Source organism: Eubalaena glacialis, chromosome 13 (assembly GCF_028564815.1).
Source record: "Eubalaena glacialis isolate mEubGla1 chromosome 13, mEubGla1.1.hap2.+ XY, whole genome shotgun sequence".
Classification (NCBI taxonomy): domain Eukaryota; kingdom Metazoa; phylum Chordata; class Mammalia; order Artiodactyla; family Balaenidae; genus Eubalaena; species Eubalaena glacialis.
This window is the reverse complement of record NC_083728.1, coordinates 16,426,617-16,441,607: the sequence shown is the minus strand read 5'-3', so window position 1 is coordinate 16,441,607 and position 14,991 is coordinate 16,426,617. Positions and strand designations below refer to the sequence as shown.

Here is a 14,991-nt window from a genome sequence, read left to right as displayed (position 1 = left end):
GATCAAAATTACATGCATTAAAATTTGGGGTCATACAAATGAACTATCTATGAAACAGAAACAGAGTCACAGACATAAAGAACAGACTGGTGGTTTGCCAAGGGGGAGGGGGTTAGGGGAGGAGGGATGGAGTGGGAGGTTGGGGTGAGCAGCTGTAAGCTTTTTCATATAGGATGGATAAACAACAAGGTCCTGCTATATGGCACAGAGAACTACATTCACTATCCTGTGATAAACCATAATGGAAAAGAATATTTTTAAAAAAAGCATGTATTAATATATATATATGTGTGTGTAACTGAATCATTTTGCTGTACAGCAGTAATTAACACAACATTGTAAATCAACTATACTTCAATTAAAAAATTTTTTTTTAAATTGTGGGTCATATATTGACCAAATACTGACAAATTGGCCTGCAAAAAAATTCTAAAATAATTTACATTCCCTCTGTGTATAGACATGTTTCATTCCTCCACCCTCACCAGTACTCTTCTCCTGATCTTAAAAAGCGGAGTTAAGCAAAAGATTATCCTAGAGACCTTTCTGTCGGTCTTCTAATGAGCTTCGTAGGCAGGGGGAAAAGATAAGAAAACAAGTTAGTCCCTTTGAGGAATCCCTTCTGTTCCTTCTCCCTAAATTAATTGTCCAGCATCACCTCTTATCCTGTGAAGCTCTCTTCTCACTTCCTGCCCTTTTTCTCTGTGCTACTTCCTGCCTGCATTGTGTGATAGGACTGGAAGCCACCAATGTTTTAGCCGATATATTTACATGTTGATTAACCGCCACTTTTCCCCTTGGGAATTAGACAGTGCCTGGCTCATAGGAGATGGCTGATCAAGCATTGCTTTTGCTATAAAAACAAGGCAGCTTTTAGAGATAAGCTGGTTTTTCCAGATGAATTTGTTGGCAAGGGTATAATACCTTCTGTAAGTTAAAACTATGCAGAGGCCTCTGCACATCTTTCTGTTATAGTCAAACCCTCTCCTCTATGGCATGCGGTCAGGGGAGGGGGCCTTGAGCTCTGGACCCTACAACTGCTTCTGCCCCAGAATCGGTGGGTAATAAGACCTCTTTTGTTTGTTTGGAATGCCTATATGATTACATATTGTTTGTGGATCTGTTCTGTGAAGCCTTTTATCATGCTATGTAACCTGTGTTATAAGAAACATTCTCTTTGTAGGTCTTGAGCTTAGTGTAGCAACAGTAAGTGATATAGCACATGTTAAATTACAGACCTCATTCAGGTACTGTTTTTATTTCACTTGTATTTGTTTATAGCATACACATGTATTAGAATTTAATACCTGATTCAAGCCTTAAAGAAAATAATATTGTGTAGCTTAAACTCATGGATTATAAGTCACTAGTTCTTAAAATGTAATTTCTTTTTATAATCTTTTTAAACTCAGCAACTTAAATAAAACATCCTGAGGGCAACATGTGTTAGCGAGGGGGGTCTGGGGGTGGCGTGGGGAGGGAATGTGTTTGGTGAAATTGTCCAGGAGCAAAGCACCGCTCACTTGAAGCCCAGAAATTTGTCATCCAAATATGTGCAGATTGCTGGTGCTATAAATAGTTTGAACTCAAGTAAACAGCTTCTTCCCCCTTGGAAGCTTAGCCATTGTTCAGATGCCAGAGCAGCCCGGGGAGCAGCATCTCACACCACATGCTTGCGACCTACTCTTAGGCTGCTGTCAGCGACCCCGGTCCCCAGGGCTTGAGATGACTGGGGGCCACATCCTCAGGCCCTTCCGTTCCCCACCTTCGGCTCCCACCCCGACCCAGCCCATCCAACAGCTTTACAGACCTGCCTCTGCTCTAGAGGAGCCCAGACCTAAGATCCCTGGCAGCTCTAAAAAGCCGTGGGGCCACCTGGCCATTGACTGAAGTCGATTTAGGAGACACAGACATTCTCTTTTCAGGGCAGAAGCACACACGACTCGTTCCTTTCTTGTGGAGCCAAGAAGAGCAGCACGGTGATCGGAACGGCCATGCCAGCAGCTGCCCTGTGCCAGGAGCTGCCCTGCCGTATGCCAGGCAGGCAGGCCACTGACGTTTCAAAAGCCCCATTGAGGACTTGAGCAAAATGCTGACATTACAGCAACTGAGGACATTCCACAGTTTATTACTATATTTCCCTTGGAAAAAATAAGTCTCTTTCTCTGAAAATTCCTGCTTCAGCTGCATTCATCATGTCAAATGCCCATGTGGAGGCTATGAAGATCTTGACATTTAGCTATTGAGAGGACAGAGGACAGGGATGGTAGCAAGTAAAGGATAAGGGTCAGGAAACCTGGATTCTTGGGCAAGTTACCCAACTTTTCTTACCTTTAGTTTCTTCATCTGTCAAGTGAGGATAATCCTGTTTCGTGGAGTTGAAGAGAAAATGGATGTAACAGTACTTTCTGGACTGTACCGAACAGTAGACTGTAAAGGAGAGGTGGGAAAGTGGAAAGGGTCTCCCAAGCCTGGCCTTCTGTACTCTGTGGCCTCAAGCCGATGAGCCAATGCCTCTCAGCCTTCGTCTTTTTATCTGTAAAATGGAAATGTCAATACCTGCCTTGCAGGAGTGTTGTGAAGATTAGAAATAACATATGTAAAGCTCTGGCAGATGGTAGATAATAGATAAACGGCAATAATAGTTATTGCTACATTTCATGTGGAGATACTCACTCTGGGCGGTTTAGGATTCTTCACCTGGAGAAACAGCTTCATTTTGTAGATGTCAGGATGACCAAAAGGCCCTGCTAAACGCTCATGGCAATAACTGATAAAAACAGATAACATTTTTAAAAATCAAAGTAATCATGAAATCATTAAGAAAAAAAAAAAATCTACGAGTCCAGAAAGGCACCAGTCTGCTGCTTACCCCCTTACCTGAGGCAACCATTTAATTTTTCTGCTTTTAGCTCTTCTGGTGGTTATCTCCATTTCTCTAAGTAATATTACCTCTATTACTTGTTTAAAATTAAACTTGTTTTTGTCAAAACGGCACATGCGCATAGGTTTGCTTTGTTCTTTTAAGGTCAAATATCATTATAAACTGACACTAGAAAACAGCTGTCCCCTGCCTCCACCCCATTTTCCCTGCCCTCCTGTCCTGCTCCCAAGAGCATCCACTTTTGATCCTGTTAGGTTTTTGTTCTAGTGTTTCTCTCTCCATATATCTAAGTAATATGCTTATGCAGCCATCTCTGTCTTTAAAAAATTTTTATTATGGAAATTTTCAAACATACAGTACTAGAGAGAATAGTATAACAGATCGTCATGTACCACCCATTACCCAGCTTCAAGAATCGTGACCAAACTTGTTTCATCTGTGCTTGTGGCCATTTTCCCCCTGCTCATAGATAATTTGGGGATAAATTCTAGACAACATTTCACCAATAATTACTTCAGCATGTATCTCTAAGAGAATAACTCCTTTTTTTAAAAACATAACTACACTCCCATTATTACACAATGAAATAATTAATAATCCCTTATTACTAGCAAAGGTCTCCAATTAACTCAAAATATTTATTTTTCAAATGAGATCCAAACAAGGACCACACAGAACCGTACCGCTCTTTATTCATCAGTTTTAAACATTGCCTGTTGACCTCCTAGGATGGCACATGAGGCCTTAGCCTTGTTATAAACACCACAGCCCCGCTCACTCTTTTCTCTCTTACCTTTTTCTCCCAGCATCACAGTTTTTTGGTTAAATTCGTATTCGCTGTTTTTCAGTGTTACGGCACTGTAAATATTATTTACCGCTGAGCCAGTAACATTCTAATTATTTTTCCTTTCTGTCTGACGGTTTTCCTGGATTAACAATAGCTTCTGCTTTAAGATGCTCAGTTTTCCTTGTTCTGTCGTGCTGAATCTTTCCCGTAGACTTTCAGTACAGTTTTTGGCAGCCTTGTCAGAGTCCCGTCCTATTTTCCTGGAGCTTCCACCCTTCAGCTTGAATCAGACTGACGCTCCATAGGCTCTCGAGTCAGCCAGGTCCCAAAGCTACCTTCTTCTTCTTCTCCCCCTCCCCCTCCCCCTCCCCCTCCCCCTCCCCCTCCCCCTCCCCCTCCCCCTCCCCCTCCCCCTCCCCCTCCCCCCCCCTCCCCCTCCCCTCCCCTCCCCCTCCCCTCCCCCTCCCCCTCTCCCTTCCCTCCCCCTCTCCCTTCCCTCCCCCTCCCCCTTCCCTCCCCCTCCCCCTTCCCTCCCCCTCCCCTCCCCCTCCTCCCCCTGTGCCTTTCACTTCTATTATTAGATCCTTGCTTTGCAAAATCTTACTTTTTGGGACTTCCCTGGTGGCGCAGTGGTTGAGAATCTACCTGCCAATGCAGGGGACAGGGGTCCGAGCCCTGGTCCAGGAAGATCCCACATGCCGCAGAGCAACTAAGCCCGTGCGCCACAACTACTGAGCCTGCACTCTAGAGCCCGTGAGCCACAACTACTGAAGCCCGCACACCTAGAGCCCGTGCTCTGCAACAAGAGAAGCCACCGCAATGAGAAGCCCGCGCACCGCAATGAAGAGTAGCCCCACTCGCCGCAACTAGAGAAAGCCCGCACACAGCAACGAAGATCCAACGCAGCCAAAAATAAATAAATTAATAATAAAAATAAATTAATTACAAAAAAATTTATTTTTAAATCTTACTTTTTAGTTTAAACCCTTGTTTAGGTAAACTTCTCCTCCAGAAGTTTACTGAGAAAACAGTACATGAGTGATAAATTGTTCTAAGTCCTTGCAGTTCTGAAAATGTCTTTATATTGCCTTTCTGAGTATAAATTCTGGGCCCCAAATCATTTTCTTTTAGAACTTTTCCCTTGGAAAGCATTGCTCCTTCAGGCACCCAGCATTGCTGGCAAGAGGTCTGATACCAGTCTGATTCTTTTCTCTTGAAATAATCTGTCTCTCTAGAAACTTGTAGCATTTTTTCCTTATGAATTCTGAAAGGTCAGGACACTATGTCTAGGTGTGGTCTTTTCTCATACTCTCTGTGCATTTTAAGCTTTGCAGTTCGAAGATGCAGTCTTCCTTCGGCTCTGGGAAATTTTCCTCTTGATTTCTTAGATAACTTCCTGTTGTACTTTCCTTTCCTTTCTATTCTGTTCTTTTTATGGAATTCCTATTTAGTCTGACATTGAACTTCCTGGATTGTTGTTCTATATCAAGATCCTTTTGTATCCTTTGAATATTTTTTCCCTATATTTTGAAAGATTTCCTTTTCATATTTTCCAGTCCTCCTGAATTGTTAATTTCAGTATTCATATTGTTAATTTCTAAGAGCCCAGTTTTGTCAGCTTATTTTATGCTTTATGGACACAGTATCTTCAGAATCTCTCTGAAGATGTAAGAATTTTTCTGTAAAGCTTTTCATTTGCCTGAATCTTTTTTCCCATGATGGAGTCTATTTTCTCTTTATTTCAGTCTCTGTCATGCTGTTGGTTTTCCTCAGATGCCCTATGATAGTTTTTTCTTTTTGCCATTGGTAATCAATAATAAAAGCCTCCTTTTAGGAGCGAGGCCTGGGGTTTGCCTGGGGTTCTGCAGAGCTTCCTGACCCTCTGTGTGCTGCGAGTGTGTTGTGGGCAGCTGAGTGACACAGGACCTTCAGTGGGTCCCCTAATTTTCAGCCCTCTTCCTAAATCCTCTTGATGCTTGCCGTCCCCAGGCCCAGAGCCTCCCTGGGCTTCCACATTTCCAGGGGTGCTTTCCTGCCTCTGTGCTCTAGACTTTGTCTTCTATCTGTCATCATGCGTCTATGAACTGTTTTCTGTCTTTTAGAAATTATTTGGAATGAAATCTTTTGTTCTCTAATGATCCTACCCAACAAGAGGGAAATCCCGATTTGAAGTTTAGAAGACATGATACTTTTTTTTAAAGCATAAAACAGTTGCTTTAACTCAAGCCTGGACTATCCGGGGTATGTGTGTGTGTTTAGAAAATATTTGTTGAATTTCCTATTCTGTATCAGTGAACGAGGGAGACATGTTGTCGACCTTGTGGAGCCTACAGGACATATAACATGTACTTAAAATAACGTATGTTAAGGGTTATGAGAGGAGAAATGGAGGGTGCCGTGGGACCCATACACCTGGGGGAGCTCACTTGGCTCAGAGGGAAGGCCTCCAGAAGGAAGTGACGTTTCATCTGGGATCTGATGGCTGAGGAGGAGTTACCCAAAACAAGAGGGTGGGGCCAATCAGATGTGTGGTTCAAGTGCAGGGTCAGAGAGAGAGCCTCAAACCAATATAAGGGCTTCCTACTGTTCGAGCACCAGGCTGTGCAGCCGCAGGAAATCCCCTGCCTTCTGGGGCCTGGCATTCCCCTTCTCAAAAATGAGGAGACCCATGCTCTTTTCAGCTGTAAAGATCAACAAGTTTAAGATTGTTTAAAATTAACTCAAGCGTGGAGCTCCATCTCTCCCATAACTGCCCCAATCTGAAACCTATCTCTTGCTGGTGGGAAGCAGGTATTAAGAAGGCTGAAAAAAGGCAGGGGAGGGACAGTGTGGTACCCTGCAAACCTCCCCATTTTCAAGGTGCATTCTCACAGGGACCAGACTTCCCTTCCCCTGCCTGCTTTGCAGCTGGCACACAGCATCAGCAGCAGCCCAGGGGGACCAGGAGGTGGAGCCTCAGAACATCAAACCCTGTAGAGAAGGCAGCCAGATGTACTCCAAAACCAAAAAAATGTATCAAACATTTGTCGTCTTTTGTGGGGTTGACTCCTCCCCCACCCCCAAATGACTTAAGTTTCTGAATTCAAGCATTGTTTTGAGTGTAGGTGCGGTTCTTGATGGGTCCATACCCCAGGAGGTTAACAGGCTGTTTCTGATGGTAGAATGATGGAAGACCTTCCTCCCTTTTTTTCTGCTCTTTTCTATTTTCCTATTTTTTACAATAAGCAAGTATGATTCTAATTGGAAAGAAAACAAAATCTACTTTGATTTATTAAGTCTCAGTCCATATGTTTCTCAATTAGTTTCGTCTGGAAAAAATGGGGACCTTCCAGCAATGTGGCATAAGGAATAAGTGCCTTTGAAATGGCATGACAGCTGAAACTCGACTTTGGTAGGGTGAAAAGTTAATTGTATTTTACAGCAGGTGTTTGGACTAGAGGGTGGGTAGTGGTGGCCAGAATTTATTCATTCACATACTCCTTTCAACAGATGGCCATCAGTTACCAGCAGAACAAGTTACTCAGGTGATCTGTGTCTGGAATTTCCTCTTGTGTCAAGTGGAAATAATAAATATACCTACCTCATAGGATCCTTGTCGAGATTAAATGAGGTAATTTATATAGAGCAGTTAGAACATTATCTGGCATGTGATAAACATTCAGTACAAGTTTTTGTTACTTTTGGATTTCCTTATTTTAATAAATGTCTCATAATATGTACAGAATGCTCATAAATTAGACACAGAGCTTTTGCTTAAGAAGCTCAAATTCTAGCAGCAGAATAAGATCCGTCCAGAAATAAATATGCCTCGAAGGAGAAAAGGTAAGTTTCTTAAGAGAAACAGATGAAGTACTAAGGAAATTCAGAGGGAGAGACCCCCACCGGACTGGGAATGAGGGGGTGGGAATTGAAGGCAGCTTTGGGGCAAAGGGGCTGTCTGAGCCCTTCAGACCAGCCCTGCAAGCTGAAGCTGCCAGAGTTTCCTTTATCCTCAAATGGAGCCGATCTTGCTGGCTGTGAAGATCTGCCAAGTTTCCTGCAGGGAAACATTTAAAAGGCAGTAGAGTGAGGGACTTAAGCAGACAGGCCTGGCCCCAGGCAGCCTGGCTTGGAGCACAGACTCCGTCACTTACTCCAGGGACCCTCTGAGCGGGCCAGGCAGCCTCTGCACGCATCGGTTTCCGCAACTGTAGGATGAGACCGTGAATAACACTTCCTGTGGCTGCTTCGGGTAAGGATGCCATCCAATGGGGTTTACAGCACAGAGCGTGGCCCCAGGCCACAGAGTGTATCATCTGCCATGGTCAGTAGTGGAGAAAGTGAGTGTGCTGGTGTTGTCACAGTTCTCTCTTCATGGCTTCTGTCACAGATGGACAGTTTACTCAGTCTGCAGGGCAAGTGTTACAAAATACATGTCGTCGAGGAAAACGCTATCTTTGTTTTTATGAATGGGCTCCTTACTAGTATTTTTGTTCAAGTAACAAAACGTGCTTCAGAGCACTGAGGGTGATGTCAGTAGGCTGACCTGTCAGGAAACGGGCTTCATTTCCTCACGCGCACTCAGACTTCTGGAATAAAGGCCCAGCCAAGCAATGCCCCACCTCCAGGCCCTCCACGCTGAGTGTCACTGCGAGCACACAAGAACACGCCTGACAGCGCTCCGAGGCTTTGTTCCTTACTCATCCTGACGTTCTAGAGAAACACGGGGCCCTTCTCTGGCTTCCCGACATTCTTGACCTTATTCATTGTCACGTCATCCTCCGGGCAGAGGGTGGTGACAGTGAGTCAGAATTAGAAAATAATGTCTTTTCTCTAGAATGTGCCAGCTGAGTTTTACAAGTATTTTTGAACTTGTAGTCTGTGCCAGGCACTTAAGCCACACAAGAACCTTGAAGAGTGAATGCGGTTGTTATTCTCATTTTACATTGGGAAACCAAGGCACAAAGAAGTTAACTTGCCCAAGGTCCTACACAGGTAGAAGGTCCAGGGGCAGGTCTCTTCAGGCTGTTGACTGCTGCTCTCCGTGGGTGACCAGGCTGGTGTTCTTTTTATTCCACTACAGTCTCAGACCAACTTGTGGGAAAGCCTTCAGAATGGCACACTCCCTCCTAATATATAGCCTGTTTGCTTGGACCTTTTCTGATTAACATCCGAGTTTTCTGAGAACTAATTAAAATTCTTGTTAAGTTACAAACTACCACAACCTTCCTCCCACCTATAAATAGCTTCTTTCCCAATAGAGCTCTAGTCCCAAGTAGCTTTAAGGCAAATCAGATCTGCACCATTGCGGGGAGGGGTGATTGAAACCCAGACTTGTTTCAGGCCACACAGTATTTTGGTAGAAAAGCAGGTAAGCACGCCTCTTACCTAGTAGCCAGAAGTGTTTCCTATTAGCTAACAGATTGACTACCTTTCCCCGTCTCAGGCCTGGTTGAACCCAGGAAAACTCTCCATCCCACTCCTTCCCCACTGGTTTTAAGACGCTTAGCCTGTTTTTCGAAGTGGGGATGCTCCCACGTAGAACTAAGGGCCAGGCTCGGTGGAGTAACCATTTTGGGAAGTAGCACTGGCAGTTGTGGGCACGTGTGCTGGCCTCAGTAGGAGTTAAAAGACTCAGTTTCCAAGTCTGGCCTTTTCATCTTGAGCTGTGTGACCTCGGGCATGTCACTTAACTTCTCTGTGTTTCGTTTTCCTATTCAGGAAAAGGAGATTAATAATGCAGTTCCCTGGGGACCTGATTCTCCTCACATGAGAATCAAAGGAGATTAGGTACAACAGTAAGAGCCACCATCTATCATCAGTCACGTGCCAAATACTTTCAGTTCCCTTACATGTGTTAATTTCATTCTCACTGTCCTAAAATGGAGGCCCTAGTATCCCATTTTGTACTTAAAAAAGAAAGAAAAAGCTCAGAGGAGTTAAGTCACATAGGATTCAGATCTACATCCCTGGCTCCCAAATTGATGCTCATAATCACTATACATGTCCCATTGCTTCCCACTATACACCAAAGCAGAGAGGCTTTGTCTTTCCTATCAAGTACTCTACAAATGCAAGAGATTAATTATTATCTCTAGTAACCACTGCTGTTCCATGTTAGTCCCTTAGGACAGTTAAATTCTCTTGCTGCTTTATCTTATCTAGTAGTTTATGCTGCCTCTTCCCACGTCCCCAGGACTTGTTCAGTGAATTCTTGGGGGTTTTCTCCCAGAGAAACAGTTCAGCTCCACCATAAAGGGGGTTGGAGGAGGCTGAGCGGAGCCCGGCATCTTGAGCAGAGGCCTTGGACCCCTCCAGGGTTCCTCCCTCCCTCAAGCGTGTGGTCAGCCAGCTTGTAGTAAACTTCCTTACGTTGCATTTGTTGATAAGCTCCTCCGTCACTGAATTTTAGAAGTGGAAGACACCAAAGCCGTCATTTCATTGATGGGGAAGCTGATGTCCAGAGAGAGGGATGACTTGCTTGAGGTCATTCATTCAGTTAGGAGTGTGACCAGGACCAGAACCCTGTTCCCCAGGCAACAGACTAGTGCTCTTTCTGAGCCTTTGGAGTGGGCACGTGGCACCTCCCCCAGTGAAGGACAGACTCGTGCACTCTGTCCAGCAGCACCTAGGAAACTTTAGGGAGAGATTCGACAACTTGGAAAATTGAGAAGGAAGAAGGAGATGGGGGGAGGGACGGAGTTGGGGTGCAGCTCCCCACCCTAACTAGTGGCTTATACACCAAAGAAGTGAATTAGACCACAGCACGGCAAACTAGGTAAGCCCACGGTCAGCAGTGACTAAGAGGCGAAGGGATTTACACCGGGAGCCCTGGCCCAGGGAGTGGATAGGAAGCCTTTTGTCACTAAGCCTGCAGTGTTGAAAATGGAAGGAAGGATGTTAGGCAAATGTGCCGGCCCGGGATGCAGTTACAGCCCCCGCGGCTCATTGTCCAAAGGAAATGGATCTCTCCTGTGGACGGAGAGGTGGAAACTGAGCAAGGGAGCTGAGTGGTTGACATCATCAGGCTGAGCATTGGGTTACAACAAATGGGGACTTACTTGGCCCGAGACGTGGGAAACACCCACTAAAACCTTGAAGTGCATTTCATTTAGGAGACGCGGAGAGAGGGAGAGAGAGAGGGCACGAGAGATCCTGCCTGCACCCCTGGCCCGCTCTGCTAATCTTGCTTAACCCTCGGAAGGGAGGCGTTCTGAATGCTGGCTTCTTAAATTCGACCTTCCCTTCTGACTGAGGACCACTGGACTTTGAAGGAACTCTCTGCTCTTGTAAGTAGAACTTTCTTCTCTGTCGCCACCCCCAGGGAGAAGCAGCCTTGGAGGTAGGGCTCTCTCTGGAGAGCTTGCTTTCCAGCCTGTTGGTCACAAAGTGTCTATTTTTATATTATGATATATTATTGCTCTGAAAATTATGGCTTTGTCTGAAACTGCCTAGGGCTAGAGTCTGAGCCTCAAGGCTTGCAGATGGGCTCCAGTCAAATGCTGTTTTACTTTGTTACCCAAAGAACTTTGACAGAGTACCTAGAACTTCGAAAGCAACTCCTTGCCCCAAATATAGGTGAGGAAATAAATCCTCCCTTAGAAATTGGTGTTTGGAAAATCTTTATTAATTTGTTTTTCTGATTACCAAGGTGGTACAAAAAAATCTTAAACGTTGTAGAGAGAAATATTTCTGCAAATGAAAATTCCCTATAATCTTCCCCTCTTAAATGTAACATCGGTATTTTAAATTTAAGATACAGATACGATTAGATTTCATGAAGTTACCTCAGCACTTGTGCCCTGATGCCTCAGAGGCTGCATAGGAAACTCCAAGATCGAAATCTTTAACTTTGGCTTTGTGATCTTTTTATTGCTTCCTTTAAAAAATGTGCTGTTTATTCCTAGAAAATAAACAGAACATGTAAGTCTTTGGGCGTTTTATTTGTTGGGTTCTGTCTTCAGGATTTTAAACCGAGGGAGCCTCTGTGCAGAGAGGAAGGGAGGGGGCGGTACCAGTGGGTGCCGGGCTGAGGGTTCTCAGGTGGCTTGAGATACAAGGCTTGCAGGTGCTGTGTGCGCTCCACCTAGCCTCCTAGCAGGTAAAAATAGTTGAAAAAAATCACAGTTAAAGAAGAAAGCCTTCAGCTTTAAAAAACAAGAGCCACCACATAATAGAAGGGCCACCCAAGGAAACCGTGGAAGCCTGGGCAAGTGTTTCACTCTCCGGGCCTCAGTTTCCTCATTTGTACCTAAATGAGGGGTGAAACTAGATGATCGCTTTACAGTTGACCCTTGAACAACATGGCTTTAATCTGCGAGGGTCTACTGTTCTGCGGATGTTTTCCAATAAATACGTGCTACGGAACTACATGATCTGCGGTTGGTTAAATCCATGGATAAATCCATGGATGCGGACCCATGATCCAGGTGGCCGACCGTAAAGGTTATACTCGGATTTTCGACTGCACGGAGGATTGGTGCCCCTCACCCCTGTGTTGTTCAAGGGTCAACTTTGTTCCCAAGTTCAGTTTGAAGTGAACCGCTGAAATCTCTTTCCCCTTTGAGGAGACCCCTTAGGGCTTGAGGAGCAAAATGCCCTTAGTTTTCAGTATCCCGGAGTGGGTGAATACTGGTGCCTCTAGGAGAATTAAAAGAGGTTATAAAACAGGCAATATTAAGTTACTTCTGAGTTGAACGTGTTGTCAGGTTTTGTGTTTCTGAAGGAGAAAACCTCAGTGTGGTGTGCACGCACACTGGGGAGGGAGGAGAAAAAAGAATTAACTGTGCTGAGCACCTGCTAAGGGCCAGGCCCCGTGTTACGCTCATCCTTTCACATAACACCAGGTGGTCAGTATCATCATTCCCTAACTCCACCAACAGGGTAAATCTCCACTATACGTTCCCGTATTATTGCGAACTCCTTCCTAGTGTTCACCTGAGCTGTGAGAGCACCGAATCCTAACCACTAGACCACCAGGGAGTGTCATACCTGAGCTGTGCTTACATGGTTATTGGCGTGACATCAGTTCACTGCTTCCACTAGACCACATGCACCGTCTCCTTTGTCACTATACCTCATTGCCTGGTAGAGAACTTGGCACATAGGTACAGAGAAGACACATCATAGCCAAGTTTAACTTAAAGCCCACTGACCTTCTCCCTAGCTTGGCAAAAGAGAGGGAGAAGAGGAGGGGAAATCTCCTTTTTTGCCTCCCTCCCTCCTGCATCTCACCGAGACACAGCCTGCCCTGCTGCAGGGAAAGGGTGCCAGAGCCAAAGTACAAAGAAAAGCAAAAGAAGTTGTCAAATCTTGGACTCTGAGTTTCCAAGTTTCCAGATCTTGGCAATTTAAGGGATTCTTTTCTCTTTAAGGCCATCAGAGACCCTAACCCTCAGGAAGATGCAGTATTTAAAACTGTTTGGATTAAGATCGTGGTTAACTGGAGGGTTTGTGAAGCCCCTTGGCATATCTGAAAGCTGAAGCATAACTTCCCCAGCAGCTAAGCCCTTTGAAAGTGGACCGTTGCTGCCCGGGCAGCACCCCTGGGCGTGGGCAGCAGGAGGGCCCGGGCCTCTGTCCCGGCCTCACCCAGGCTCTTGAGCCCCCAGGATCTCAAGACTTTGGCTGATTAAAAAAGTCGTCCCTCTTCCTAAGGTGGTGGTGAGGAGGTGATATTCTGGAAGGAAGGTACCTGGTTTGGGTTTTTATTTTTGTTTAAATTCGAATGCTTATCCAGTCTGTCGCGCTCTCTAGTTTCCTGCCTGGCCTTTGGCCCCTGTGGGCACTTGCATTTGTGGCCCCCGGGCTGGTTGGTGTCCCCAGTCCCTGTCACTCTAGACAGTCTAGGGTTCGAGGAGAAGTTGAGCCATCTCAGACATTACCCCCCTCACAGAGCGTGCTTCTCTTCTGAAAAGTGGGAGGTCACAATTATACCTACCTCAGACAGGTGCCATGAGGACAAAGCAGGATAAGGCTCGTAATGCACTTGGTTGGTCCAAAAATACATGCTCAGGATTAGCTGCGTTATGGTTTCCAGAAAGAGAAAGTTAGCTGACGTCACAGGCACCTGCCCCCTCAGTCACAGGATGGCATTTGCGTGAGAAGCCTGAAGTTATCTCTGAACTCCTCAGTTTCGACCCCCCATCCCCTACTGGGCCCTGGACCTGCCACGCTGGCTCTTTAATCCAAGCCTCAGCAGTGTTTCCTGTCACCCACTTAAGTGATGAGGCCAAAAGCTGAAGTGGGCGCTGTTCTCTTGGGACCCAAGGTCCCTGGCCCAGCCACTGAAGGGAAAAGCTGGTGGCAGGTGTTACTTTCTGAGTGTGACAAGCGGCTGAGCTCACCCAGTTCACTCTGCTGAGTGCTTTCACGAGGGACCAGAAGTGATTCCTAAGTGGAGACAGACGTGGAAAATCTAAGGTTCTTGGAAACAAGTCATTAATCACGACCCAAGGCTGAGCTCACTACCTCCTGGAAATCTTTCAGAAATGCCTCATGAAAACTTTGAAAACTGCCCCTTCAAAGAGTGGTTTCTTTGGAAGTTGCAGTCAGCTGCCATGCTGAGCCACTCCAAATCACAGATGGAAACACATCCACCCTGATCGGAGGAGGCCAGCATTTCCTAACTTCAAAAGAAGTCTCTTATCTTCCAAGAAATTGCTGGTCTTCAACTTGGCTCTTCTGAACTGAATAATGGACCTTCAAGGCACTAAAGAAATGAAGTATTTGGTTGCTAATGCGTTCTTATTATGTCCCAGGGAGCTAGGTCAGTAATTACGTTTAGTACTTTATGGCTGTGGTCTCTGACGTTCAGTAAACCTGCTGAGGGCTGATGGGTACCGAGCACGAGGCTAGAGGAACAGGCTGATTAAGAGACAGCCTCTGGTCTGGTGCAACTCGCAGGGCATCGCGAGGACAGGTGGGTGAGTGAATAATTGCAGTGGGTCAGCAGCAGGTGGGCGGAGGTCGTGGTCTTGAGCTGGGTTGATTACCCCCACGCTCCCCTCCATTTCCTGACGCCCAGAGCTTTGCCGGCACTCACATTAGGGGGAAATGAGAGCTGCTCCTGCCGAAGCATTCACCCCCAGCACTTTCCTATCCCCCTCGGCTTCAGAGGAGAGAAAGGAGCTCATCACAAAATGCAGCAGCCCCGCCTTAGAGGACCCGGAATCTACTATCCCATGTTCAGTAAGGAATTCTAGGGATGGGTGATTCTGTCGTCTAAAATCACCACTAAGTTTTCTGTTGGTTTGTTTTTATAACATTTATATTGTGGCTTTTTTTTTTTCAGTTTACAAAATTGGAACATGTTCATGGAAGGAAAAGCGAGACAGTACAG

General features: G+C 45.6%; 1 protein-coding gene and 1 pseudogene across 3 annotated transcripts in view; one reads left to right on the top strand and one right to left on the bottom strand.

The window, feature by feature from the left end:
* LOC133104136 (bromodomain-containing protein 7-like) overlaps positions 1–6,341 on the bottom strand; it is a 60,385-nt pseudogene extending 54,044 nt beyond the window's left edge.
* Positions 1–14,991, top strand: part of PKIG (cAMP-dependent protein kinase inhibitor gamma) — a 102,335-nt gene that overhangs the window by 53,921 nt on the left and 33,423 nt on the right. For 2 of the 3 annotated variants that reach the window (XM_061207818.1, XM_061207815.1), the window contains exon 2: positions 10,766–10,939. The exons of the other annotated variant lie outside the window; for it this stretch is intronic. The gene's annotated coding sequence lies outside the window, so the exon portion shown is untranslated. The remainder of the gene's footprint in view (positions 1–10,765; positions 10,940–14,991) is intronic. 3 annotated transcript variants of the gene reach the window in all.